Raw genomic sequence first — 26,932 nt, 5'->3', positions numbered from 1 at the left:
TTACACTGGATGGTATATTTTTCTGTAAGGTAACATGCTTGAAATCAGTATAGATGCATGTGGTCTGTTAGTTGCGAGTCTCCATAGATAGGAATGAGGAATAATTTTTTATTGGAAGGGTTTGACTGAAAATGTCTGTAGTGCTTCTGACATGACATAGGTTGGTCCCAAGACACCAAACGGTTGGGCTACCAAAATGTTGGGAATCAAAGAGAGATGGGCTCCTGGATGCTAATGTAAAGACACAGTCTTTGTAACACCAGATGCTACTTAAATGGTCTGTGTGTCAGTCATTATGCATAAAGTATAACAGCGCTTTTCCTATCTTACAGGGATGCTGAATCACTCCAACGTATGCACCCACTACCAGTGACTTGTGAACAACATCTTTGGCTGCGGTGCCTGGGAGCAGGGCATGGCTCTCATGAGGTAAGTAACTGGTGGTGGGACAGTGGTGTGAAGGGGAAAGGACTGTAACAGAGGTGTCTATGGGGGCCTTCAGGAAGAGGAGGACAGGCATGGAGGTCCTGCTGTTACAGAAGGGCAAGGATCTGTGTGTATATCAGCATGTCAGTCTTTCATGACTGTTTTAATTTGGACCCTGTGAGGCTGAACATGTGAGGTGCTCAGAGGTGGGAAGTGCTTCATTGCCAGCATTTGGCTCTGCTTGGCCCCTTGGCAGCCAGAAGCCATGTCCATCCTCTCCTTCTCTCCCTCCTTTCTTCACACAGTCATAGAATGGTTGAGGTTGGAAGGGACCTCTGGAGGTCAGCTGGTTTAACCCCCCTGCTAAAGCAAAGCCGCCTCGAGCAGGCTTCCCAGGGCTGTGTCCAGTCAAGTTTTCCTTATGTCCAAGGATGGAGACTCCAGAGCCTCCCCGGGCAACCTGGTATTGCCTCCTGCCCTCCTTCCCCAGCCCCTGTGCACTCCTTGCTTCAGTCAGTAGGTGTCAGTGAGCTCCAGCCAATGCTCCCAGGGCCACCAGCCTCTCTGCCTCCCGGGCATCCTGCGCGGAGAAAACCCTGGTGAAATCCAGAGGAAATATATGGCAAAAAGATGAGTGGAGGGGGGAGTGCAAGGACAGTAATGTGACACAGAGATGGAGCTTTGAGGAATTTCTCCTCGGTGAGTCACAGTAGCCTCATCGACACTGGCTGTGCTGTGGAAGGGAATTCTGTGACTGGTTAAAACATACAGAGCTCCTATATTTTTTAGTACTATGGACAAGACCACCCCCCCCCACCGCCAACCCCCAGCCCCCGTGTTTTAGACAAATTAATCCTGACTTTGCAAATAGAGTCTCGGGCATATGGCTTCATCTCATGGGCCTTGGTTTGCCTGGCTGTAAAATGAAGCTGCTAATAATGGCCCACTGGTGTCCCAGGGCTACGACACAAGTTACTTGTTTCACACCTGACTCAAAAAATTAAAATGTGGTAGGAATGGAGATATTATGCCCTGGGATGGGGCTGTTTGTCCACAATTAAGCATTGTTCTTACCTTCTTTGGATTGCCTTGCAAAAATGACAACTTTGCCAGCTTGTAAGGACAGCTGATATGTATAGTTAGGGAACAATGCTGCTTTTTATAAATGAGCTGTGAAGCCCATGGTGACTATCTTTTGAGATCTAGACTAAGTAATTGAATGGGTGCAAGTGTAATCAATTTGCCTTGCATAGCTGCTCTGCTCTGCTCTGGAGGTGGGTGCATGCAGCAGGGTGATCGATGTGTTTCGGTTGTGCAAAACCCAGTTTCTGAGGTCGTGAGTTAATGAAATGTCAGTGGCAGTGACAGATCAAGTAAGAGGTAGATGGGATTTTGTATCTGGCCCTGCCAGTGCTCTCCATGTTACTGGTGGGGAATCACGCTCAGCTGTGGCCGCCAGGAGATGAGCTCTGCGGTCTGGGCTAAAAGGAGCATTGAGAGCTTCTCAGCTCCTGCTCTCCAGGCAGGAGACAACTTTTGTATATGGTGAGTGAGGTGTTGTGACATGACATTCAAGCTAGTTACCCAAAGAGAACTGAACACAACTCAGCTTCTTTTTAACAACTTGCAGGAAGCCAAGGTCTGGCAGCCCTGGGAACAGGAGGTCTAAACACTCATTCAGTCTTTTGAATTAGGCATCACAGAAATATGTCTCTTACAGATGCCATGGTAGGTGGTCTAACTACAGACTTTAATCCTCCTGTGCCTCAGCTCCCTCTTTTTTAAGACACAGATAGGGATACTTTGCAGCCGTGCTGGCAGTATAAATATCTCAGGGACTGTGATATTTTCTGATATCTTGTTACTGTGGTGGCAAAACATATAGGCAGAACGTTACTATTTACTATTGACTTTCCAGTGCTGGCTTCTTAAACAAGAGAGTATATGTTTTGGAAACAGAGTGAAGGAGGGCTAAAGACAGAGGGGACTTGCTCAGCCTGGCTGTGGAGCATGAAATGGACAAAGAGGCTGCTCCCAATCTGCCTCTCTGGTTATGGAGCCATGTTGATGGATTTTTGGGGGAAACTTGTCCAGCTTACAGACAGGTGCTGCTACAGCACCAAGCTTTGAAGGTCTGGAGCTGAGGAACAGAGGTATCAGGAAGCCTGTCAAAAAATACCAGGAATTGTCATGTGCTGAAATAGCCTTTATAAAATAATAAAACATAGCATCTTCTGGAGATGTATCTTGACATTGCTGAGCATGACAGATGAGTATGGGACACAAAAACTTTGGGGTACTACAGCAGTGTTCTTACTGGCAACAGTGCTTTGGAGCTTTACTGTACTGTACTGTACCCTGTAGAAAGCATGTGATTAATCCACTTAACTTGTGGGCACCAAAAGCTTGACTTCAGTAAAGAAAGGATCTAATATGGGTTGGTCTTAATGCCTCAAGTGGATTTCCTGGCAACCCTAGGCATGAGATTTTTCTTACAGAGATTAGTTAGATTACTTGGCAAAAATGGAAATCAGAAGACCTGGTTACGGTTAAAGGAAGAAACAATGGAAGGGGTGATGTAACTGCAAGATTTTTCTTGGGGGGTGGGAAGATAAGAATGTATTCTGGGAGGTGGAAGACTGGAAGACAGGTATATATTTTTTTTTATATATATATATATTAGTGAGGAGAAAGGTCTGTGCTTTGAAAAGCCATGATATGAGAGGGAGGTAAATGGAGGATATGTAGAAATAGAAGGCTCTGAGACCGGGAGAGTACAGTTTTGAAGAAGATGTGTAGCAAAGTGAGGAGTAATGTAGCAGTGAGAAAAAACATGTCTACATATACAACAGGTGATTCTTAGTTTTTATTTAACATTTTCCTGGGATAACATGGGAAAAATCATAAAGGTGGTCCAAAATGAAACTGCCAGTTTATACAATGTTTCAGCTTCCAGCTGGGACAACACTTGTTTTGTCCTGCATCTGATAGAGAAGCCTCCAAAATCTGCCTTGAAACTGAGGTATCGTTTTATCCCTGTCCTGGTAATAGCATCTCTGTGGTTAACTGGAGGAGTGTTTGAGCAGTTGCTGGCAGTTCCTCAGCCCAGATGCTGAGGCTGACTGAGCTAGCATCCTTCAGCGAAACTGCACCAATGATTTTTAATAAGAGTTTGGAGACATGTAAGTGTTCATGGTATAGTATATACGCATGCACATACACATTTATCTGAAGAAAATTTTCCTCTGGAGTTGGTGCTGTCCTTTTCTGCACCTCCATCTCCTTCTCCAGTGGTGGAGCCGGGCAAGAGGTACTTCTCTGGCTCCTTCGTGGCCTGCCACCTGCCTAGAGGGTGAGATGAAGGTACAGGAGGTGTGAAGATTTTGGAAACCACCTCTCTATGCTGGATCCAGCAGACATCAGTTGTGGGGCAGGCTCAGCAGAGGGAGCCTTGGGTTCAGTTCTGGAGCTAAGGAAGAGACCAGACTTAATGCAGTTCAGAAAGCAAAGGTTGCTTTCCTTCTCCTTCATCTAGGACTCTGGTCTTGCTGCTCGGCCTGGGAATGGATAGGCAACATCACACGGTTCCCCTATGTGTGTGTATGTCTGAATATTTTGTGTTGCACATGCAGTTTACGAAGCACTTAGAGCCTGCCCCTGCGACACTGTGCTCCAAAACTCAGCTCTCCCACCACATCCCTGAGGTAGCTGTCATTCATCTGGCAAAAGGAAGCGACGGAGGAGGAGAGTTCCTTATAGAAGCAGTCTGCATTGTCCAGACTTGTTTGCTATTCAGTGTAGTTATAGTACTTTGAAACTGTCCAAATATCCTGCTGCCTGGCATTGGCTTCTCCACTGAAGAGCTGTGGTGTGCTGGCTGGGGAGGGGTGTGTGTCCCTTATACGGCAGCTCCCGAAAGGCCTCCTTGTGTTAAATATTAACTTATGGTTGCTGATCTTGCAGGTCATTTTACTGTATCTCCAGCTCTCTTGACACACAAGGAGAATATTTGGAGTGTAACGTAAATTTTCTATGCATGGCTGTTTCACTGTTAACTTTTTTGATTGAAAACTCAAGCCTTTGGCTTAATGAGTATTTTTAGAAAACGCCTGCTTTCCTAATAAAATATTTTTGGTCAAAACCTAACATCTTTTAACTTCCGTCTGAAAGGCTTTCATTTTTGTGACAGTCATTGTGTGAAAACATTTGCTCCAAAAGTTAACAGGTTTGGTTTTTTTTTCAACAACAGTTAGGATTTTATTTTGGAAACTTCCTGTTTTCCAAAGGGTTTTGTGTTTGAGCAGCCCATGTGCCCAGCCCTGATTCAACAAAAGCCATTCGTTTGCCTGGCCAAGAGGCAGAGGAGAAGATGGACAGCAGTGGTGCCTTTGTGGCTGCTCATTGTTCAGGACAGTAACTGGTAAACAAAGATGGCTTTAAAACAAAACCAGCAAAGATCGATTTTTTAATGACATATGTTGTCACCTGCTTCTTCATCCCAGAACTGCAAGGTCTTAAATATTTTCAGGTAGAGGTTGAGGGGTTTTTGTCACTTATGTGTCCATGACTTAACTGAGATGAAGCAGTTATTAAAAAGCTGTGTCAGCAGTGGGCAGGAGGTGAAGCTCTAGCCCAAGGCATCAGACATGACATTCCTGTGAGCCTCCTTTCTGCTTTCCTCAATTCTTACCTCTTTTTCTCTTTGCAGTGAATGAGGAGTCTGTCCCCTACAGGGTCCCAAATCGAGTTTTGATGCAGTAACCTTGCAACTTGAGCTAAAACTGGTTTGCCTGTTCCAGCAGGTAAGTGTGAAGAAAACAAGCCCTATTAGAAAATGTATTGGCCTGACTATGATTTTAAACACAGTTTGGCAGGTAATTTGATTCTCTTTAAAACACACCAGCTAGTAAAGACAAGCTTTAAAAGGGACTTGAGATTAATCTCAGCAAATTAACATGGTTTTAACATGTCCCTTTCCATCATTTATAAAGACCTGTTGGAGAACAGGCAATAGTGCTCTCTTATGGTGCTGGAGCACATGGGGCACTTCCCAGTCTCTGTCACCATCCCCTCTTGCAGAAACACAGAGTAATAAACCCATGGGACAGCTTGTGAGCCTCTATCTCATGTACAGATATGACCTAATTGAATAGGGGAGAGTTTCCACCCTTAAGTGAAAGCATCCATGCAAGTATGGCTGTTTTGATGGATTGATCTCCTTGCAGAGGTTTCACCCTTGATCAGCGCAAGTTACAGGCATGACCATCTCGGGCAACTGCTGTCCTGGGAGTAACCCACTCCAAAGCGCGGGTGGGAGGAAAGAGGGACCTTGAAGCCCCTGCCTGGTTTCCTCTAGAGTAATCCAATTTTGTTTTCCTCACAGGCATACCAGATGTCCTCACCTGACCATGGCAGTTTTCTGCATTTGAACTGGCCGAGCCTGTGGGCTAAAACCTGCATGGGTACTTTTACCTGGGCTGGCAGGTGGCTCATCCCCCAGACAGAGATGACTTTGTGGTGTTGCTTCCTGAATACGAAGAACTACCATGGACTTTTCCTACATAACATTTAAAGCCAGCACACTGAGTAAGGGTGTATGAGAAACAAGAAATACAGAGGGGTTGTTTAGATAAACAGCAGTGAACAGCATTTTTCCAAAGTGCCTCCCAGGTGACATGCTCCTTTGGCAGAGGAGCCAGCTGAGGCAAGGTACATCTCCGTCAGCCCTTCACACACCTGTGCTTCTCCTGCTCTTCTACCAATCCAGCTGACACGCAGCACAGGGATGCCTTTGAATTTCACCCATGCGAGTCCAAAAAATAAAGTTCTGTATGACTGACTTGGACAAATGTGCACCCTTGACTTGACCGCTGATGACTTACATATCCCCCTCATATGCCTGCACTGATGGGCAGACCCCCTGGGGCACTGTTGGCGTGCTGGTTGGCAGCACAGAGGCATCTGTTTAAGAGCGTGGTGCAGATGCATCATAGTTTATTTCTTGTAACAAACAACCGCAGACCTGTGTAGCATTTAATTAAGGCACACTAGCAAATTCTTCAAACAAAGAAGACCCTACAGGCAATGCCTGCAACAGATGGTGCTCAGTGTACCCAGTTAGGCCAGGGTTCAACCAGAGCTGGCGCAGAACCTGTATAGCCCTACTGCTTTGATGTGAAAAGCACACTAAGTGATGTGAGCTTGGGTCCAGGGCTATGGTAGTATGGTTATCCAGCTCCCAAACTGACCCATAAATGATAGTCATGTAGATGAGTTGCTGTTGGAAATCCTTGAGCTGCAGGAGATCAAATCACCTTCTGGTTCATGGAAAGTGTGAAGATGTGACCAACATTTCTAGGAGAAAGACAGGAGCATTTCAAGGTGAATAGCAGTGCATAACACCAGCTCAAATGCATTTCTTTAGCCACTCTGACTACCAAGGGTGAATAGGATGGGCTTGAACCAGGGAAATCAATATCCTCAGCTGCCTGCAGCAAGAGCAGCCCCACTGGGCACCCCGGAGGTCTGGCAGGGCTCTTTTTCAGCTCCCTACCTTGGTAGGGAGGGCCTAATGCTTTTGCTTAACCGATGTTCATAGTGTGCATCCCAGCTGGCTGAGGCCTGAGTGTACTGTGGGAGTATTTCACGGCATCAGCAAGGGAAAGGGGAACAGCTGGGAGGTGGATGCCACCTCTAAGGAGTGGTGGAGGGAAGCTGTGAGCTCTTGAGGGTGTTTGGCCAAGAGCCTGGTGGCTGCATTAAGTGTAGCCCTTGGTAGGCCATTTATCATAAACTGTGCAACCAGCCACTGATCAACAGCAATTACTGTTTTACAGCTTCCAAACAATGTTAGTTGCAGGCTGTGTTTGCTGTCATAATGTAAAAACCAGGCAGTTATAGGATGAAAAAAATACAGTCTTTGCAGGGATTTTGTGCTTTTCTTTTAAAGTTAACAGGTGTTCCTGGTCACCCTGCAAAACCACAGTGAAAATATCTGCATACCACTGAAATGAAGCAACTCCAAACCAACCCCTGTGAAGAAAATCCCATCCTCTGCTTTTGTTTTGTAGAAATGAATGGGCAAAAAAAGCTTCAACTATGGTTTTTCATAATGATAGAGCGGGAGCTTTCACCACCGTCCCAGTTTTGGACTGCATCTGACGCAGGCTCATGGAGACAGGGGACTGTTATTCGAGCTGTGTGAGTAATCTACAGCAAGTAACTGAATGGAAGTGTTTGGCCTTTTTTTCTGTTTGCAAACTATCTATGAGCCTGGCTGGATGTTCCTGAATGTGTTTGTTGTTTGAAATAATACTGTCCATAATTTATGTGAATAATCATTTATTTGTAGCTTGCCTACGAGCGTTTAGATAGTCAAAATGTCATTTCTGTTCCATGGTTACATGAGTGCAACTCTGAGATTTCCACCATGAGTACCCACAGCCAGTGGGTGGTAAATTCAGTTTCTGTAAAAACCTACTGAAGTATTTTCAGGAAATGTATGATCATCTGCAATATTGGGGCGGGGTGGGAAGAAGGGAGGGGAATGCAGTTAAATAACAGTTCTTTGTAAAGCATTAAAAAGTATTTCCTATGATTCTTTTTATGGCTAAATGGATAATTTAAGTTTTTATGGTTTGTAGTTGGGAACCACTCAATGAGAAATAAGTTTGCTTAGAAGATTTCTACTGACCCAGACACAGTTTCCTGGCCCTACAGCTCCAAAGGGGTGTCTGCGTGCCTTAGGACAGATCTGAACCACCTCCAGACTCCAGAAGCTGTATACTGAAATACTCAGGTCTCTGATTGTCAGAGGACTGCTCAAAGGTGAGAAGATGAGCTCGCCATTTGGTTTCTGAGCAGGGCTATCCCTGACATAAAGAATCACCCCAGCTGTCGGGTTGATGGTGTCCTCATCAGAGCCTGCTGCCTCATTTCTTCCCCCAGCCACAGGTTTGGGCACTCGCACTGCTGGCACGCCACTCAGCTCAGCTCAGCACAAATGACCGCAGCTCACTGCTGCTTCTTGCCAAGCTTTCAAGAGAAGAAAGTGTACCCTTTCTAGGAGGAACCCAGTGTACCAGGGACATTCCCTGTGTACTCATAGGGTCAAGGCAAAGACAAAGCAAAGGTCTCGCCTATGTGCCCTGCAAGCTACCAGATCTTGTGGGATGCACCCAGATCAGCTGGGCAGCCAAGTGGCTGTGGGGTTTTGTAACGTCATTGCCCTCCAAAAAGTTGGTATATACTCAGTGCCTAGAGCACTCCAACCTCTGCCCTGTTGCAGCCACTTGGCCAGTAGCATCTAAGCCAGGTCTCTGACAGCCAAGCTCTGCTGGCAGCTCCGCGAGGAGTTCCTGTGGCAGCAGTGCTGGACCATGGCCCATCTGCCCAGGCAGGACTAAGGGAGCTTACAGAGACTGGGATGGGCTAGGAATAGCTCTTGTGTTTGTTTTCATCCATAGCCTTTCAGTTACCTGGCATGGTTGGATGGTTTTGTGATAAGGACATCTTGAAGGATAAATTGCATAGGCGTATTAAGGAAGAAATAGTCAATACTATACCTGGACTAAGTGCCTCCACTCCCATTTGACATTTATTTTCAAGCAAAGAAGTAATAGTTTGCAAACAAAACAGTGTTTGAATCCATTTTGGATGTCTGAAAAATTTTCTGCTTCAATTTCTTTAATACAGGCTTGTTGTTTACCCATTGCATTCGGAAAGTAACATACTACAGAAAATTATTTTTTCTGCAAATATTTCCCAGCTCCTGAACCCTCTGTTTCCAAACAACTCTTCTCTGAACTACTGTGTGTGGGTAGGCATTTTCAAAATACTAGATCTCTTTTGGCACATCAAAGAGCAGTGTGGACTGCCAGCTTTCTATATCTGTCATGAAAACGCTACGCAGATCAGTTCTCAGAACTGAGGCTGCCCTCTGTCTTGCATGCCAGATATCCCCAGAGCAATACTTTCTGATAATTTATAACTTTCTCAAATGCTGTAATGTTCAATCAGTTTCACTTAAAATTTTCATTGCCATCTCATTATCTGTGGGCTGCTTAAGAAGCTAATGGACAGCAGGAGATCAGTAAATAATGGTTAAATCTGAAGTAGTGTGGACAAAGGTGTGGACTTGGTTTCAGGAGGTGAAACAGGCTGTGACCTTGTACAACTCACTTTTTACTCTTTCTGTTCCCAGCCTTTGTCTTTACCACTTAAAGCATAAAACTGTTGGGTTTCCTACAACAGATGAAGAAAAGAAAATTAAGCTTATTGGAATGGGAGGGGGAAGAAAAAAAATCCTGTTCTTTCTTTCACCCTTCCTGCTCTTTCCCCAGCATTTTGCTGGGCCCTTTCCTCCTCTTTCTTTGTCCAGCATCCCCTTCTGTTCTACATCTCATTGGGACTCCTTTACTGCCCCTCTCTTCCTCCTATACCTTTGTCTTGTTTTTCCTTTCCCAGGAAGGTTTTAGTGGAGGGGAGTAATCTGAGGTAGAAAGTATCTGCCCATGGACCTGTGACCAGTACAGGCTGAAAGGAGAGTTGCACTGCAGATGAGGCGCTTTTTTTGTGGAAAATGAAAACAAAAATAACTTTTTCTCATATTATTGACATTTTTCAGAGGGTGTTGCCATTGGTAGAGTGAACTAAAGCCAGAATTTAGGCTTTGGCTATTGAAATGTTTTGACAAAAATTTGCCAACCTCTAATTTATTTTTTTAATTCTCCAATTAAGGAAAAAAAAAAGATTATTTAAAAGAATCTTTCCCACACAGCTCCCACTCCCCCTGATTTTTTTTGTTTTTTTGGTCAAAGAACCAATTTTCCACTTGCACTAACTCAAGACAATCCTTTTGTTTCAGAACCTGCATTGCAATAACATTTAAAAAGGAGTCCAGAACTGGCTGATTTAATGCTTCACTCGTGACCGTTTGTACTCTTTTCATTTCACTTTACCTTTTTTGAGCTGCATTTGATGGGAAGTGTTTTATATGCTAACGTATCCCAGGCAGTCCACAATTGTCCTTTAATGTTGTGCCCTATCACTGAGCTGTAGCTAGCCAAGATACATCGTGTTGTCACCCCATTTCACAGCCAGCTAATAGCTGATGTATACATCATGTCTACAGCTACTGTGTGATCTGGACTGGCAGAGGAAAAAATCTTTTAAAATTATTCCCAGCCAGGTAGTCTGAATGACCACCTCTCGTTTAGGGCTCTATATGTTGTGTGTGGAGGGTAACAGAGGGTTGGGATTGATTTAGGCCTGAAGAAAAAATAGCATGAAAGGATGGTAGCAACATCCTTGACCACAAAACCAGTGTTTAAGTGGTGGGCAGATTCCCCAGACTTCACTCATTCCCCTCCTGCAAAGGAAATTAATTAATGTAACTTACTTACCTTCTGGTCTTTAAGTTATAAAAGGGCTTGGGGCCATGTTTAAAAGTGGATGCTGTAAAGGGTCTTGGTGGTCAGATGTCTCTCATGAAGTTGTTGAAAAGGCCTGGAGGGGACCCTTGGACACAGCGTTTCTGTGAGGGGGGGAAGATTTATTTAAAACCAGCATTGACTTGCACCGTAGACACGCTGCTGGTGTACAGCCCATCTGCCTCTGTTTGCCTTGCTTTATCACATTGTAAGTTGTGCTGGGCAGGCTCCCTTAGGCCATGTGCTCACACCTGGCCTGATTCGCATCTTTGGGCTCTACCTCAGCCTTAAAATACAGAGGTGATGCACATTCCTCAAGAAAGATAAAGGACATTGGTTCTGGGGAGGGTGGGATGCAGCTTTCTTGGTTGTAACCCTAAGGGATTTGGGGAGACCTGAAATGGTGCACAGCCCGAGACTGGGAAGCACAAGGATGCAGCAAGGATTGAGCAGGGTCTCCCTAGCAGCATGCTTTTAATAGCTGGTGATATTTAACAGCTGTTTTATCAAACTGGACTGAAACACCTCCAGCACAGTCCTCTCTACCCCAGTGGGTTAGAAAGAGTGCTTGAATGGAGCTGGAGAGAGGTTACAAAGCTTTACCCAGTTCTTAAGGCATTAAGTCACCTCCATTTTGAGCAAGGACAATTACACCTGTGTTGTTTTTATTAAGAAATGAATGGCAAAGACTGAACTGTCTGGTTGTCTTTAATGCTCTATGGCACTAAGTTGTAAGACCTTGTTTGTGATGATGCCACAATTAGGTCACCAGTAAGGTTAAATTCCACTTCTTGGGCGTGACAGAGACTTGGCCTGAGATGAGTACAGGGTCTGTCAGCATTCATAAAAAGGAGTTAATGATGCGGCAGGCAAAGTGGATATCTGCCTGCTTCCTTTTCCTTAATTAAGGGCAGTTGGTCACAGTGGGGCAACTCAGGCCAGGCTAGGAGGGTTAGCTACAGAATAAGGTTTGACTCTAATCCCTGCTGAGACTGACTGTGTTCCTTTCACAGTGGGTATAAAAGACCTAAGGAGATTTTGCGTGTATTCTAAAAATGTTGTCCATCCTTGCATTCTTAGGGTTTTGTGGTGTGATCTGGAAATATAATAAAAAGAGGCTCTGGGTGGCTTTGTGCTCCTGTGACTCTGAAGCAGCATTTAAACCCTACCTGATTCCAGTGTACTGTCACTGACTCTTGCAACATCATAAACTTTCTTAATATAAATCTAAAGATCAGAAACTTGTGTCTTAAGTTGTCACTGATTAGTTAGAGACACAGTCCTGGAGCAGAGTTTGAACAGGTGGACAGGATGGTCAAGACCAGGATGTTCAATAGTCCTTATGACTCTGTCTCCAGACTTTCTCTTCAGAGCCTGTCCCAGCATGGTTGTTCATCAAGTGGTCACTTAGGAAGTGCCCAGCATGGGAAGAATCAGGCTTAACTGCTCATGTTGCAATCTTCCCAGAGGATGTGTTTACACCTGGACAACAAGCTTTGTTATCCTTCTGGTCAAGATGAGTATTCACATTAGTGTCTGACAAGCAGGAGGGAGGGAATTCAGGAGAAGAAACATCTTCATCCAAGTCCAAAAGGCAAGGCTTTGTCTATGTAAGTGTGATCAGTTGCTCAGTGTTTGTTATTACTGAACAGCTAAATAAAAGGAGGAGTGCATTTTAACTTGTCCCCTCCCTCCTGAGAGCAGATGTAGGGATAAATCAGTACAGTTGGATGTGATGACAAACCAGAGGGCCAAGAAGGCATCAATGATATGAGACATGTTTACACAGCAAAGGAAGAGGTGTGATTTCCACATGTGCCAGCCTGAGCTATGAGAGCAGGGAAGGGATGGGCATTGGGCTTTGGTGTGTGGTTGGGATGGGAGTCAGCAGTCTTTCAAAGTATTGTGCTCTGTGCGGTTGCCTGAACTAAAGACTGCATGGCTCACCTTCACTCTCAGGGTTAACCATAAACTAGATAGGTTAGGCTATACAGACAAGATTTTATGTGTCTGCAGTCATATCTCCTATACCATCAGTTTTCAACTGCAGAGACAAGAAATCAAGGGCTGAAATGCTCTTCTTGAAGACCATCTCGATACTCTATGTTGGCATTTCATGACTGCAGAAACACTGCTGGGCTTGGCAGGACTGGCTTAAAACCAGCACTGCTTTAGGGCAGGATGAAGGTTCACTGACCAAATAGTGTGGAGGAAATCTTGGCTGTGCTTTAATTTATTGTCTTGCATTGCTAGTAAAGCTAGGTGCATAAATCATAATGATTAATAAATCTGTTAATCCTCCTTTTTTCCTATTTGCAAACTGTCTGAGCAATTTTCTCATCTGCATTTGTTATTCAGAATTTTTCACTGAGTAATTTCTGGAGAGAATTCTTGTGTTTTTATCTTGTCTGGGAAGTTATGTTGTATCTGACATTGGAGCTGTTTTCATTAGAGACATAAATCTTTCTTTTGTTGTTTCAGAATCACATTTCCCATGCTACCATTTGCAGTTACAGATATGAAACTTGCTTTCTTTGACGGCTCTTCAACATCCATTTATCATTGGCTCTTTCAGCTGCTGTTGAAATGCTAGTAAACTGTATCACCCTTACATTTGGGACTAAACACCATACACAGAAGCATGAATGTACTTGCACAGAAATTAAAAGAGTGAATGAGCTCACTCTTACTTCAACTTCACTTCTGTGAAGTTTCCTTTTATTGATAGAGTTGCTAAAATTTGTGCATATAGTCTGTATTTTGTCTGAGTACCAAATATTTACAACAGAAAGGTGAGGCCATCCGTGGGCTGTGTATGTCAAAGGCATGTGTCAAAGCATGTAGCATTACCATCACCCTTGCTATTTGCTCACCAGACACTAATGCGTCAATCCCTAATCAAAGTGGCCTGTACAGGCACAGAGTAGACCTGACAGACTTCTCCACTGACTAGAAAAGGCAGAAAGAAATAATTCATTACGGCAGTGATCCTTCAAATGGGGCATATGTAATACAGTCATTTGAGCAATACTGGCCCAGGTTCAGCAGGAGTAGTGGGGAACGAGGCTAACTGGACATCTGGTCCCCAGCTGGATGGCAGATGCTCCTTAGGGGCATCCCAGGAGACTGAGTCCCTGGAGATGGAGAGAAGGGAAAGCAGGTACCCATCTTTCTAGGCCAGTGCTCTAACCAACAGGGGTGTAAAAAGGAAGAGGGCAGGAAGGTGAATGTGGACCACTACTCTGTTCTGTACTTTAAAAGAAAGTGTTGGCCACGACGGCCTTTTGGAAGGAGGAGAATCCTGAAAAATATGCTCTGAGAATGGTTACTAGGTCAAGAGCCTCAGGGAAAAGAGGAGGAGAAATATTTTGTTCCTTGATCGTAACTCAGACACTAAGCTGCTCAGACGTCTCTGGGCATGCAGAAATGGAGATTACTTGTCTCTGGGATCAGGCTCCAGCTGAGAAAACGTTTCTCCAGGACACAGTTTTTGGAATTGGGTGCCCAAATTCCACTGAGGTCTCACTGGCTACAGCCTCTTTGACCTTGTCTGATGTAAGTGTAAGGCTTTGGAGCATGCTGCTCCAATGTGAGCAGAGCATTTTCTGTCATGAAAGGAGAGGCTGGGACAGAAAAACTGTTCACAGGAAAATGTCTTAGTGCAGGAATTTTACCACTGTTGCTGGGATAGTATATTTTAGTGTTGTAATAAAGGGGAAATTTTCTGACAAGCTTGAAGTCTAGAGCATTCACCTTGAATTAAGCAAAGGGTGGCAGTTGGTGGAATAAGAATATCTGAACTCAAAAGCAAGCCAATGCATGCATGCAAAAACATTTGGCAATTGTTTAGTGGAACAACGACAGCCTTAATAGCGCAGCATTAGGCAGAGGGCCAAGAGGCAAAAATATTTGTAAATAGGGTTTGCTAATTTTTTCCACTGGCAAACATAGCAAAAGAGGGAGGGGGGAATTAGTGCTCTGAAGAGTCAGGCCTGGGAGCACAGGTCTCTCTAGGTTTATGAACAGAATCCTGCTGTAATCCACATCCCAAATGCAAATAAGTTTCTCTGTGTGTGTCTGTGTATGCGTGTCTGCGTGTGTGCGCAGCAGAGGGATATAAAGAAGATGTGGTAAGGAGGCATTCCTCCAGTTCAGGAACAGGAGCTGCAGGATAATCAAAAATACAGAAGGAATCTTGCTCCTCCTCAGAAGGATGCCAAGGCCTAATCATGAAACCAATGCTGGGAGGTGATGCTGAATATTTCTGCTTATGGACCTGGCCTTTTGGAGGCTCTATCATATTGTTGATGTTTGGGAGCTGTCAGAGTGGTTGCATCTGTATCCCAGATCTCCTCCCTCCCCTTCACAGCTTCCTCCTGCTGTGACTGTACAAAGGAGTTGTCATCTTAGACATGTACTCTGAAGCACACTGAGATAAGATGATTTGGGAGATCTGTAGCAGAACCAGTCAGCAGCTGGGCCTACATTTACTCTCTTTCATGTTACTTGGAGTTGTCTCTTCCTCAACCCCTTTTCATTTAGAAAGAAAATACCCTGAGCAGATCCTATCTCTTCTGCGGCTGTTGCTGCTGCTCATACCTACATGGTGAACATGAGCTATGTGCTGCTGACAGAGGAATAGATGGAAGTCATGGGGGATGTCACTTCTGTAGAAATCAGTTTTTGATTACAAAATAGCAGATATCTTCTTCCAGTTTGTTTCTGGTCACAAACAGAAGTGAGTTTCACAGGAGTGAAAATTTTGGAAGGGCAGTCATTCTTCTCCTTTCTGACATTTGTGCATCAGATGATAAGACCTACCTTTGAGCCCACATTTTGCTCCTTGCCACAGTAAGAATAAACTTGACTGTGATACAAATTTACTGCAGCAAAGAGCAGGCCATAAGGATTTTTTTGAACTTACGCAATGGATGAATTGAATGACCTCCTCATACTGTTAATGTTTCTTCTTGACCTTGAAGCACAGTAACTCATCTCTCTCATCTGCACACATTTCATTATCCAAACAGGTGATACTTGTATCACAGTTGGATTTAAGCTGAAGGCTTTTGAGGTTCCCTTTTGAGGCAAAGCTTATCTATTTCAGATTGGCTTCAGCTTAGCCAAAACTGAAGCTTTGAATAATTTGTATCTAAATAGTGAAAAAAGGAGTCTTGCAACACACACTGTTCATGTGAATAATAGAAACCCTTACAAAAACCCAAAGGTGATTAATGATAAACCTCCTGTTAACATTTACCTGACAAAAAGAAATAAAAAGGCATATTAGAGGTGACAAGAAGGAACTAATGGGTGTTTTACACAAGTAATGTCAGAATTTCGGCAGTACTCTCTAAATCACTGACTGCCATTCTTCCTCCCTCTGAAATAATCTGAGCATGTATAAACTAAAAAAAGAAATGTTCAAGGGAGAGCTTGCACACCTAACAGCTTTTTCAGAGGGGACTGGGAGCAGAGTAAACACAAAATGTGTTAAGCTAAAGTTATCTCACGATAGGTAATAATATCCTGCTGGCATATTTAGTTTTTCTACAGAATGTTTTGCACGTCGAAGTTCTTACTTCCATGAGAGATAAGAAAATATGTGACTGTGTAGAAAAGCTTTGGGTGTCCATCCTATTTAAAACCAAACAATGTGCTGCTTCCTCACTGATGTACAGAAACGAGGAGTGGGTTCTTAGGACAATCAATCCTCTGAAATATTTTTTCACAGTCAGTTTGGTGAAGAGTCAAGCACAGATTTTTATGTCTCCTTTTTAACTTCTCTGCTGCATGCCTGGAGACTTCATGTTTTGCCCATCTGGTTGTGGGAGGTTGAACCAAATTCTCCCTCCAGGTCACTGATGCTGCGCTGCAGCTAACTACGTAGGTGAGCATGCAGCACCTTTGCGCTTTCCTGATTTTGGAGGGGATCTGGGAGCCATGCAGGAACTGTGCACGATAGCTGAAACACCTATGGTCTCCACCAGACGCCTCCTGATCCTCCTTTGACACGTTAGCCCTGGGCCAGTGAGGTGGTGATGTAGAATCAGTAGCAAGCCATCAAGTTTGGTCTGGGGGCTCTGCAGCCCATGTTTGCCTGAAGACTTGGGCTGCAGAAGCCTAGAACTTGGTCCTAGGAGTTAAAGAAGCCGTACTTATTTATTAATGCATTTAATAAATATTGAAAGAGCAAAAGGTCATGGGCTGACTCTCATGCGAAAGTTTTGCTCTTTGCAGAGTACAGAAGGTTGCTTACAGCGAGATTGAGAAGCAAGCCCCCCAGCTCACTGCTTTTGTGGCTTGTGACTGAATCCCACTAAAAACAACTTGTGATTTATTTCAGCTGCATAATAATATTACAAAGTAATAAAAATAAAGGCATATTTAATGATGTCCTTCCATTAAATGGTATGCCCTGGCTGTCTACCAATGGCTCTGCAGACCTACTGGCGCCTGTGTCAAGACTCTTTCTTTCACTGTGGGGAGAGACATTAAATACCACGATAGAGTCCTATGTACCACCAGGTTATGCTGCAGAATTCATTTCCATTAGGCAAGTAATTTTTTCCTTTTCTTGGCCATTGCAACTTTGTTATGCTAATAAATACGCTTGTGTAGTGGGACCCAATTTAAACAAAGACTTGACATAGTAACTTTGCTGGACACATCCAGAATGGGACATCTGGGTCTCATCACAGCCAAAGGTCTCTTCTCTCACCCTCTCATCTTCACAACATATCAGTGCTCTCAAGCACAGCTCTCTCGAAGTCTCCAGTATGCATTTGTTATTTTCATTATTAGCTGAAAAAAATCAGGCAATCCCTGTTCAGAAGGGGAAAGGAAGAAGGGTTTTCAGTTGCGCAGGGAACTGGAGAAAAAATGAGGAGGAGAGGAATTACAATGGTAGGACAAAAATCATTTATTGACATCTTCCTTCTCAAAGGATTCAGAAGCATTTTACAAACTGGATACAGATCAGTGCTCCAAAAAACAAAATGCTGCTATCTCTTGGGCAAAAGTACAGTGGCCATGCTTGTCCTCCTAGTGTACAATGCAATGCGTGTGGTGGATACTACCCCATACAGCAGTTCAGCAGAGGAGGGCTGAGCAGGCAGCATTACAGTCCACTGAGTCTCAAAAGCCTGTTTCTGTGAAAAGTGCAATGGTACTTGTTTGTTAGGATCTTCATTTTCTGCCCTTGCTGTGCTATTTGGGATAGGCTGGAAGTTGCTCTCAAGCAGCCAAACTGAAGTGAGCAGCTTTTCCCCATATGTACTACCACGTGCTGATTTGCTGCAGAAAAAAACCTGGAATTGCACGTGCTTTCACCCCACATCAGACCACACCACATCAGACCACACCACACCACACCACACCACACACCACACCACATCACATCACATCACATCATACCACACCACACCACACCACATCACATCACATCACACCACATCACATCAATCACAGCTGCTGTGTCCACCTTGGATAATACCCAGTAAACCGCAGTAAAGCTGCTCATGCTGCAGGGTCGGTCTACTTAACCCGCCTGCCACGTTCCTATCTAGGGACAGTGCAAGCAGCTAGGGAGATGCTGGAGTGCCTGGAGGTCAGAAACAAAGTGTTTGAGGGTAGTGGTGCTGCACTTCTCCTGCTTGAATAAATGCCAAATATTCTGAGGAGAGAGGCAGGGAAGAGGGCAGGCGAGGCAGCTGGATTCAGACACAAAACCTCAGCAGAGCTTCCAGGGTCTGGAGCTGCCATCAGGGGCTTGCAGTGTAGATGTTGTGCAGTGTGAGATTAAAGCTAACAACCAGGAGCAATACTGCCATGAAGGTCCTTAGTGCTATGTAAAGGGCTCGGTTCATCTCTGGCGCAGGGATCGTTTCCCACATAACGAATTACCAGCACCACTTTCTGTAGCGCTTGTGTTTTCCTTGACAGTTTCCCATCCAAGGATCCAGCAATGTTGACCTTGGTTAATTATTCCCAGAGGGAACATATACGCACAGCATCCTCCCACATGAAGCTGTTCTGCCAGATGAATCCCAACCTGTTCCAGAGGTGGAGGAAAAGGAACATGGGGGCAGAGAGAACAGCTCTGCCCACTTGCCGCTCTCTCTGAATGACCCTTTCCTGTATCATCTTGATTTCCCCATCAGACCTCGAACTATGATGCTCTATTTACTTGGCTGAAGAGCCAAATGAGTTTGGCATCTATCACTCTTCCATTTACAAATTAGTGGCCAATGCTGGATGTATTTATTTTTTTTATTCTCTTCTTGTAAGATACTGTTTGTTTAGTCACAGAAACAAAGCATGAATGATTACAGCAAGGTTTCTGCCAAGCATTTTTTATGCACTCCAGAGTGCCCCTTCTCATGCCATGATTGGATCCACTCATCAGTTGTGGAGACGTTTTGAGAGGGGGAAAAAATGTTCTTCAACGTGCTACTGTCTTCTGGCCCTTCTGCTCAGCGATGTTCCTGAGCGACAAGAATGTAACTTGGCTAGGCCAGGAAGCAAAGCCTCATGGCAGGCAGCCTAGGCTGCCTCTCCTAACAAACCCAAAGTGTTTACTGAATCTGTGCGCTTAACTGAGACTTCATGCTCTGTTGCTTGATTTCTCGTGACAGCTCACTATTAAATTAATCTGACATATTAGCCCAATGAGAATTTAATAACATATTACATAATTATTACATATTCTATAAAATAAATTATAAATGGACATACTATGTCATACAGAATTAACATGTTTTACACCAGCTTCCTTTGCAGCCATCCCCCAGTCACAGTGGTCTTGGTAAAGGGCTAAAATGGTAATAACGAAAACATGCTGAAGTAAAATGTTTAACAGTTGATTTTTCCTTATACCTCATAAATAAGGAAGGAGAAGGAGACGGAGAAGGAGAAGGAGAAGGAGAAGGAGGAGGAGAAGGAGAAGGAGAAGGAGAAGGAGGAGAGCCCAGCATTTTTCCCTTCCCACTTTGCATTTTACTGAAATTGCAGGTCTAGCCAGTTCTGTGACAAAAATACAAACAAACTCTGGAGAGCTGGGGGTGTCTGACTTAAGGAGATTGGCTGGCTAGGTGCAGGGCCTAACCTTTAATCTGCCTTGATCGCTCCTCCAGGATCTCTTTCAAAAGCTCTTTTTCTTCACTCTAATGTTCTGCCAATCATAATTTGTATTTCTGAACGCATGAAAGAACTGTTTCCTGTCTCCGGTGGAAAGAGGGAGGGAAAAAAAAGTATTTAAAGTCAAAACGAAATTTTTCTTTTAAAGCCTACTACAGGAAAACAAAAGTCGTTTCCATTACGGGCACAGTTCAGGCGTCTCTTTAAAAGCAGTCACACACAGGAGGTGTTAACAAGCCATGTGCATGGGGTTACATTCTGTTTTCCATTCAAGTGTCAGCTTCGCTAGCTTGCAATCGGAGGCAAATCAGTGATCCATGGCTGAGCACATCAGAAAGGTATGATGTAACGGGCTCTGCGCTCAATCCATCCTTCACACGGGCAGCAGAGCCCCGTCCCATCGAGTTAATCATTGACATGAGACATGAAAGAATCGCCTGGGCACTGACGCGGGAGGGGTCTCGGGAGGGGAGCACGTAACCCCCCCCAAGCTGAAGAGGTGGAAATTTTTCTCTCTTACCCGGCCACCGAAGTCTTGAGGAGGTGCTTGGCACTGCTGGGAAAAAGGCTCTTTGATGAGAATTGGATGCCAGCTCCCTGTTTGGAGGTGCTGGTTTATGTGTAGCAGCTCCCCACCACCACTCGGCTAATCTCTATTACATATCTACAGACAAAACAGCTACTTGGCATTGTGTTGCGGATGTCTGCAACTTTTGCCAGGACGTTGAACAGAGGCCAGGAACTTGGGTGGAGACAGGAGCCAGAAGGTCATCTGGGGTTGCTGCTCTTTGTTAGAGCTAAATAACGTTGCGAATGTATTAAGCCCCTTTCCATGCACTGATTTTTTTTTTTTTTCAATGCCTTCAATAGTCTTTTTTTTTTTTTTAACTGCACTGGATTCATGTACAAATATGCAAGGCAGAGCAGTTTGCTCATTTGCACTTAGCATGAAACCCTAAGTTTGAGGGTTTTTTAAAGAAAAAAGCACCAACATACTCACTGCAAGGGTTTGCTCTGTGAGAACAAGAACTTGGGTGCTTTGTCATTTCCTCTCTTTCAGACACTGATCAGACACTCACCTTCACGAAACTATCAGACAATCTCATTACTGTTCCCTAAGAGGAGAAGTTTAAAAGAACAACAAAAAAAAAAAGCTGGAGGTGGGCTGAAGCAAATTGTGGCATCTGGAATTGCAAAGTTGCTGCTGGATCCTACACCCCTGCTGAGCGCTGGTCACGCTGATGGAACACCCTGGTGGGGACTGAAAAATGCACGAGTAAGATTTGCACTTTATACAGCTGATGTTGTTGAATGAGTTCTGTGGCTGCATGGATGAATCTGCTTATTCTGACTTGAAAGATGTCAAAGTTTACATATATATTATTGAGTTGTTAGTGTGGATTTCCTCCATAAAACAGGCTGCAGATGAAAGCAGGTTAATACCTCAGTGACGTAAATTATGGTTTCTTCCCATGTCAAATTACAGCAAAATAGTTACAGACTGACATGGAGACAGTAAACAATTTGTTTTCAGGAAAGTCGTGTTATATTCTTCTTTTTGACACCATGGGAAGTGTATGGCTGGGTGAACACATGGAGTTCAGGGATTTGTGGCAGGTATTCTCTTCACTGGTGAGGCTGATGCTTCTGTGGCTGTAGACAAGTGACTGCTTCTTTTTTTTATTCAGGTATTCTTTTGTCCATGAACACATACTGTCTATTGAAATCTATCCATCCCCTGCTCCACTGCCTAGGGTACAAAAGCCATTGGGAGATGTGTTGTTGAGATTGACATCACCAGGCTTTTGGTGCTGGGAGACAACCCTATTCTGCTCCAGGTAGGACAATTTAGAGGTGAGCATCCTTATTTTGTTTTTCCTTCTGCCCATGTTTGTTGGCCAGTCTTTTCCCTGACAGATAGTGTGCAGTAAGACAGGAAAATCACAGCATGGCCCTACAACTTCACAGGTATTCTCCACAGTCACCTCTGCTGAGCATGGCCTGATGCGTTTGGGATGGGATGCAATCAAATGCCACTGGCCACCAGAAAATCTCACATTACCTCAGGTGTTTCCCAAGTTGCGTTCTGTGATGGATGCCCTCCTGGTCCTTGGCAGTGCTGGGCTAGCTTGTGACACATCCGTTGTAAGGCCCCTCTCTCAGGAAGAGCTTTGTGTTGCTTCCTTGGTATGTAAAAGGCAACGCCAGTGTACGTGTTACCCATCTGCTGCTCCAGTTCAGCCCTGGAACAGGACTCTTTCTATCAGGCAAAAAAGTCCTTGTGTATAAGATGCAAATACATATGTATCTCTAGATATTTATATATAGATATATGGATACGTATACATAATAAATAATAACATGTATAAACATTGTATTAATTAAATAATAAATACGTAGGTTTATCTATTTTTTCCCCAGACTCTTGCCGATGGAAGGTGTTGTAACATAAAATATTTTACTCATGGCTATGTTTATCCAGATATGGCACTGTTTTCCAGAGACATTATCTAATTCTGACATCTGAGAGACTCTTAGAATAAGATTTTGTGGTAACCACAAATAACAAAGGCAGAAAGATTGTGGAAAGGTAAAAAGGCTGATCTTCATTTGCAGCAGGGAAGTTAAAAATTCCCTGCAGTCTCAATCCTATGTCCCAACCCCTTTATGCTGCTTCGCTGTTTAGTAGGGCTTCTTTTTTTTTTTTTAAAGGACAAGACAAATTGTCTAGCCGCAAGAATTTAAACAATGCTTTTAATCTGAGTGAAGAAATGTGCTTGTACTGCTTGGCTGCCTTTAAAGTCTACTATTGCAATATCTCAGCAAAAGGTGCATTCATAGAAGGGGGAGCTGTAGCTTAATGAAGCTGCACTGTAAAGCTTATTTATCTCCACTGCACTAGATTTACAGTTCTCAATAATCCCCTTGCCATTTTTTTCGGCTGAGAAACCCTCAGAGGTGGTGCCTGCCATGGAGGCAGGGGGAGGTACACTGCTCTCCTGGCCCAAGCAGCACTGTCCCCACCATCCTGCAGCCAGACAAGCTAGCTGATAATTGATGTCGGTTTTGAAGTAACCTGTGTTTTAAGAAAAATGAAATTTCACTGCAGCTTTTGATTCTGAAACCACGAGGAAATGCACTGAACTGCACATTTTTCTTGAACAGAAATAAAATTTTACTCCCCAAGGGCTGGTGAGATCTTGATGCTCTTTTTACATGGTTCAAGCACCTAACATGAGCCTCCCCACCCTTTGTCTCCACCTCTATCTTTCCTCTCTTAGACCAACATACTATTTCACAGGGCCTTGATATTGCTAGTGAGATTTTGTGTGCACGTGTCTGTATGGCCACGATGCGGTGTACAAGTGAGTTGTATAAAAGGTTGTATAAAACCCTATGTAAGGACAAAGACTCAGACAGTGTGTCTTATTTCCCTTTAGGGGACACAGCACCAGATGCTGCTGCTGACAACAGCATCCCTGTGCTGCTTCGGGACCCAGCCTAGTGCCCCAACAGACTGGTGGGAGCAAAAGGGAGTCACCGGCGTTTCCCATTAACTTCTGGAGTTCCCTGCTTTCCTCAACATACCAAAATGTGCGTCTCAGGGTTCTCAGCTGTATGAAGAATTGGATATGTGGCTTGTAAGGTCAGAAAGGTTGGCTGTTCCTGGGTACACACGTTTTCTTAATGCACGTTTGGGAGGGTCAATGCACTGTGTCAGCAAAAACAGCTCCGCACACAGATATACATCCACATATTGGAAAGAAGGGAGACAGATGGTCTCTATTACCCCATGTAACCAAACGCAGGATGCAGATGATCCAAAACAATTAGAACGGGAGTTTTTCTATCAGAGTTTTGAAGAGATTTCATTCATCACATACTTAGTGGCATGGCTCCAGCTCCAAGGATATATCTGGGATGGGAATTTAAAAATATTCATAATAAAGTTTTTCTGCTCAGTATCATGTTATGATTTCGAAGTGTAAAATGCCTTGACTCTTTAAAACCAGAAGCAAGAGTTATGCACCACCCTGATCCTGTGAGTTTCCCTCTTCCAATGGGATCACAAGAGTGTTTCTCCACTTTCTTCATGCCAAGGACCACCTAAATTTTTAGGAAAATGAGTCAGCAGACCAGTTATATTACCGCTGCCACAACGTTTTCATTTACAGCAGCAAAACACCAGGCTGATATTTGCACATCTGTGTATTTTCTCCATTTTGCCTACTTGCTGCTATACTGTGAGAATGTGCCTGGTTTTCATTTTTGAAAATAGTTTTAATCGGTATGTGGATCCTCTCCTAAAGTTTCAGGGACCACTAGAGGTCCCCAGCCAGTGCTGCAAAACACTTGCCCAGGGCACCCCTTTCCAATCGCCAGTTTACCTTGGCCCACTGGCATTGCAGCAGGATGAATTACCGTCTTTGGCCTCTTGCTGATGTAACTGAGCGGGAAGAAATGTCACGTTCGTACCAAGCTGGGGAAAATATTCATTTAGCAGGTGCGTACGTGTTGGTTTTATCCCCTGACTGCTGAAGCTGCTCAGTGCTTTGGAATTCTCCTTGCCTTTAAGGAGGGGTTAATGGGCAGAGTGAAGGTTATTATCCTATAAACACAGATGATCACATGAACCTGCCACTTCTCAGCACCTCCTTATAAGAGAAAGGGATGAGTTTGGAAAAGATCATCTAGAAGAGGGACCTAGAGAATCAGACCTTTAAATCCATATTTAGTTCCTGAGCTGATTTTTCTTCAGAAGTGCTGCTCCTAAGTAACTCCTCCAGTTCAGTAGAAGTCATTGTAATGAAAAAGTCTGTGTGTATGGATGCCATATATTTTAAATCACTTCATCTCCTGTTAAAGCACAGCCACTTCTGGGTAACAACACGGCAGATGTTTAATATGTCATGTCACAGCAGCTCTCCATAGCAGATTTCAGCAGGACAGGAAGAATGCCATGAAACTGCAAGAAGGATTTAGTTAGGCGAGACACAATTACCAAAGTTGGACTATGTCCAGGACACTGGGGCAAACCCTCCTGCCTTTGCAAATTTGATTTTAACAACTTTAATTTTAAACACCTGATAGTCGTATTTCTTGCCAAAGGAACAGATTGCCAAAGGAAAGTAAGAGAGGCAGCATTTCCTAAGCAAAAAAAAAAAAAAAAAACTCTCAGAAAATGAAGAAAGGGGAAAAAAAAAGTTTCCTCCTATATGGTTTGTGACACCTCAGTGGGAAACCATGAAATATCCGCTGCAGAAACACATTTTCTGGGCTGTAGGTCATCTCAGCTTATATTACCCCACAGCCTTGAGCCAGTATTTTGTGCGTGGAAGTGATGAATTGTAGAACGTGGAACAGCACAAGGGGATCAGCCTACAAAGGCCAGGTCAGAGCAGTGCAGAAAGAAAACAAGAACATGCCTAAAAAGAAGAAAATTCGATTTCTTTTGCTATTAAAACATTTATGCACCAGAATTTATTGATGACATTGCAAATATCCACATCCAACAACCTAATGGTTCAACACACCGGCTTGCTTATGTGGAATTCAGCTGCATCTATGGCATTGCAACAAAACAAGCAAAGCCAAATGAATACCTGAAAGAAAGTACCTTGTATAACACAGACCCTCTGATAGATAGCTTCTCCAGGAAACCAATACTACCCTACAGAAGGGTACTTCAGAGTAGTTTGCAGAAGAGTTGCTTTAAGTAGAAAAAAGCTGTACTTGCATCAACCTGAAAATAACTGGAAGTACATGGAGAATCTCTTTTCCTCGCTTTTTCACCCAAGTGAAACAAGCTTCTCCAGTTGCTGCTGCAAGGAATTTAATGAAATAATTCATAACCGAGAGATTATTTCCATGTTTGTATGAAACATAAAACAAGCATTCTGGGACTTGCTCTGTACCATTTTCAGCTCAGGTTGTGTTGCACGTGGGACACATTTATCTCAGATGGAAAAAGTCTGAGCTACTGATTTCCCTAATGTATAGGCGGGTCACACCATGGTTATCAGCGGAAGCTAGGTTGTGGCTGTTGAGTAGTATATGGCCCTGAGTCACGCATGCAGCTTCTATTCAAAAAAGGGGAAGGAAGGAGGGCTCAGGTAGATGTAATTGTACCTACTTACCAGCATACTGAGGTTACAGGACGCTGCGGGTTCCTGATGCAGTCTCCCTTCTGCTGTGTACTCCTTACACAGCCACACAAGACCTTAAACCAGTTCTGCTACCCTGTCTTTAATGCCTGAACACATCCCCTTGCTTCTCATTATGATAAAGTGCTGTTTTGGGGTTTGATGGGCATCCACAGACCCCTGTAGCCCATCAAACTCACAGGTCAGCAAATAAGCCCTGAATGGCTTTGTTAGAGGATTAAATTTGGTATGTTCAACACACTGTTTATGCCCAGGGAATGAAGCAGACCAAAGCTTCAGTGTACTGCTTTTTCAATCAGGTCTGCTGCCTCATTTAAAGAATGGGAATATTTTAGACCCACCTACTATTAAAAAATATTATTATTACGGCTTTGCTACATACTGACATATCCCTTTGTGCATACTGTTTTAAACAAGAAAGTGCAATTCACAAGTTGAACATAAAGAACATAATGAAATAGTCCGTGTTTCACTGTTTCCTCATCAGCACGATAATGAAACACAGATATGCTTTATCTACCCTGGTGATGATGAAGCTCAGACACTAATCAGAGGTTTGTTGTTATTTTTGGCTGTCACACACACAAAAATACAGCGGAAACCATTTTTCTTTATCTTTTAAAACCCATGCATGTAGAAAGGAGGCAATGGCTTTACACAGTTATCTGCTTATCCATTTATTCTGTAAAATAAAAGGAGTAGTGCAAAACATCTCAGCCTCACTTCTCCTCTGGTGTAAATTAAGGTGGTTCCAGCACCCTGTACACCAGGGCA

General features: G+C 43.8%; 2 long non-coding RNA genes across 2 annotated transcripts; both read left to right on the top strand.

The window, feature by feature from the left end:
- Positions 1-332: 332 nt before the first annotated feature.
- On the top strand, positions 333-8,278 carry LOC142065638 (uncharacterized). The gene is made up of 4 exons (XR_012663462.1): positions 333-429; positions 5,135-5,228; positions 5,810-7,626; positions 8,124-8,278. It is a non-coding gene; the product is annotated as an uncharacterized LOC142065638 (long non-coding RNA).
- Positions 8,279-11,229: 2,951 nt separating this feature from the next.
- Positions 11,230-25,455, top strand: LOC142065633 (uncharacterized). The gene is made up of 3 exons (XR_012663461.1): positions 11,230-21,270; positions 21,683-21,832; positions 23,435-25,455. It is a non-coding gene; the product is annotated as an uncharacterized LOC142065633 (long non-coding RNA).
- Positions 25,456-26,932: the final 1,477 nt, after the last annotated feature.

This window comes from Phalacrocorax aristotelis, chromosome 1 (assembly GCF_949628215.1).
Source record: "Phalacrocorax aristotelis chromosome 1, bGulAri2.1, whole genome shotgun sequence".
Taxonomy (NCBI): domain Eukaryota; kingdom Metazoa; phylum Chordata; class Aves; order Suliformes; family Phalacrocoracidae; genus Phalacrocorax; species Phalacrocorax aristotelis.
Note: the sequence above shows the minus strand (reverse complement) of the source record. Positions and strands in the feature narration are given on the sequence as shown.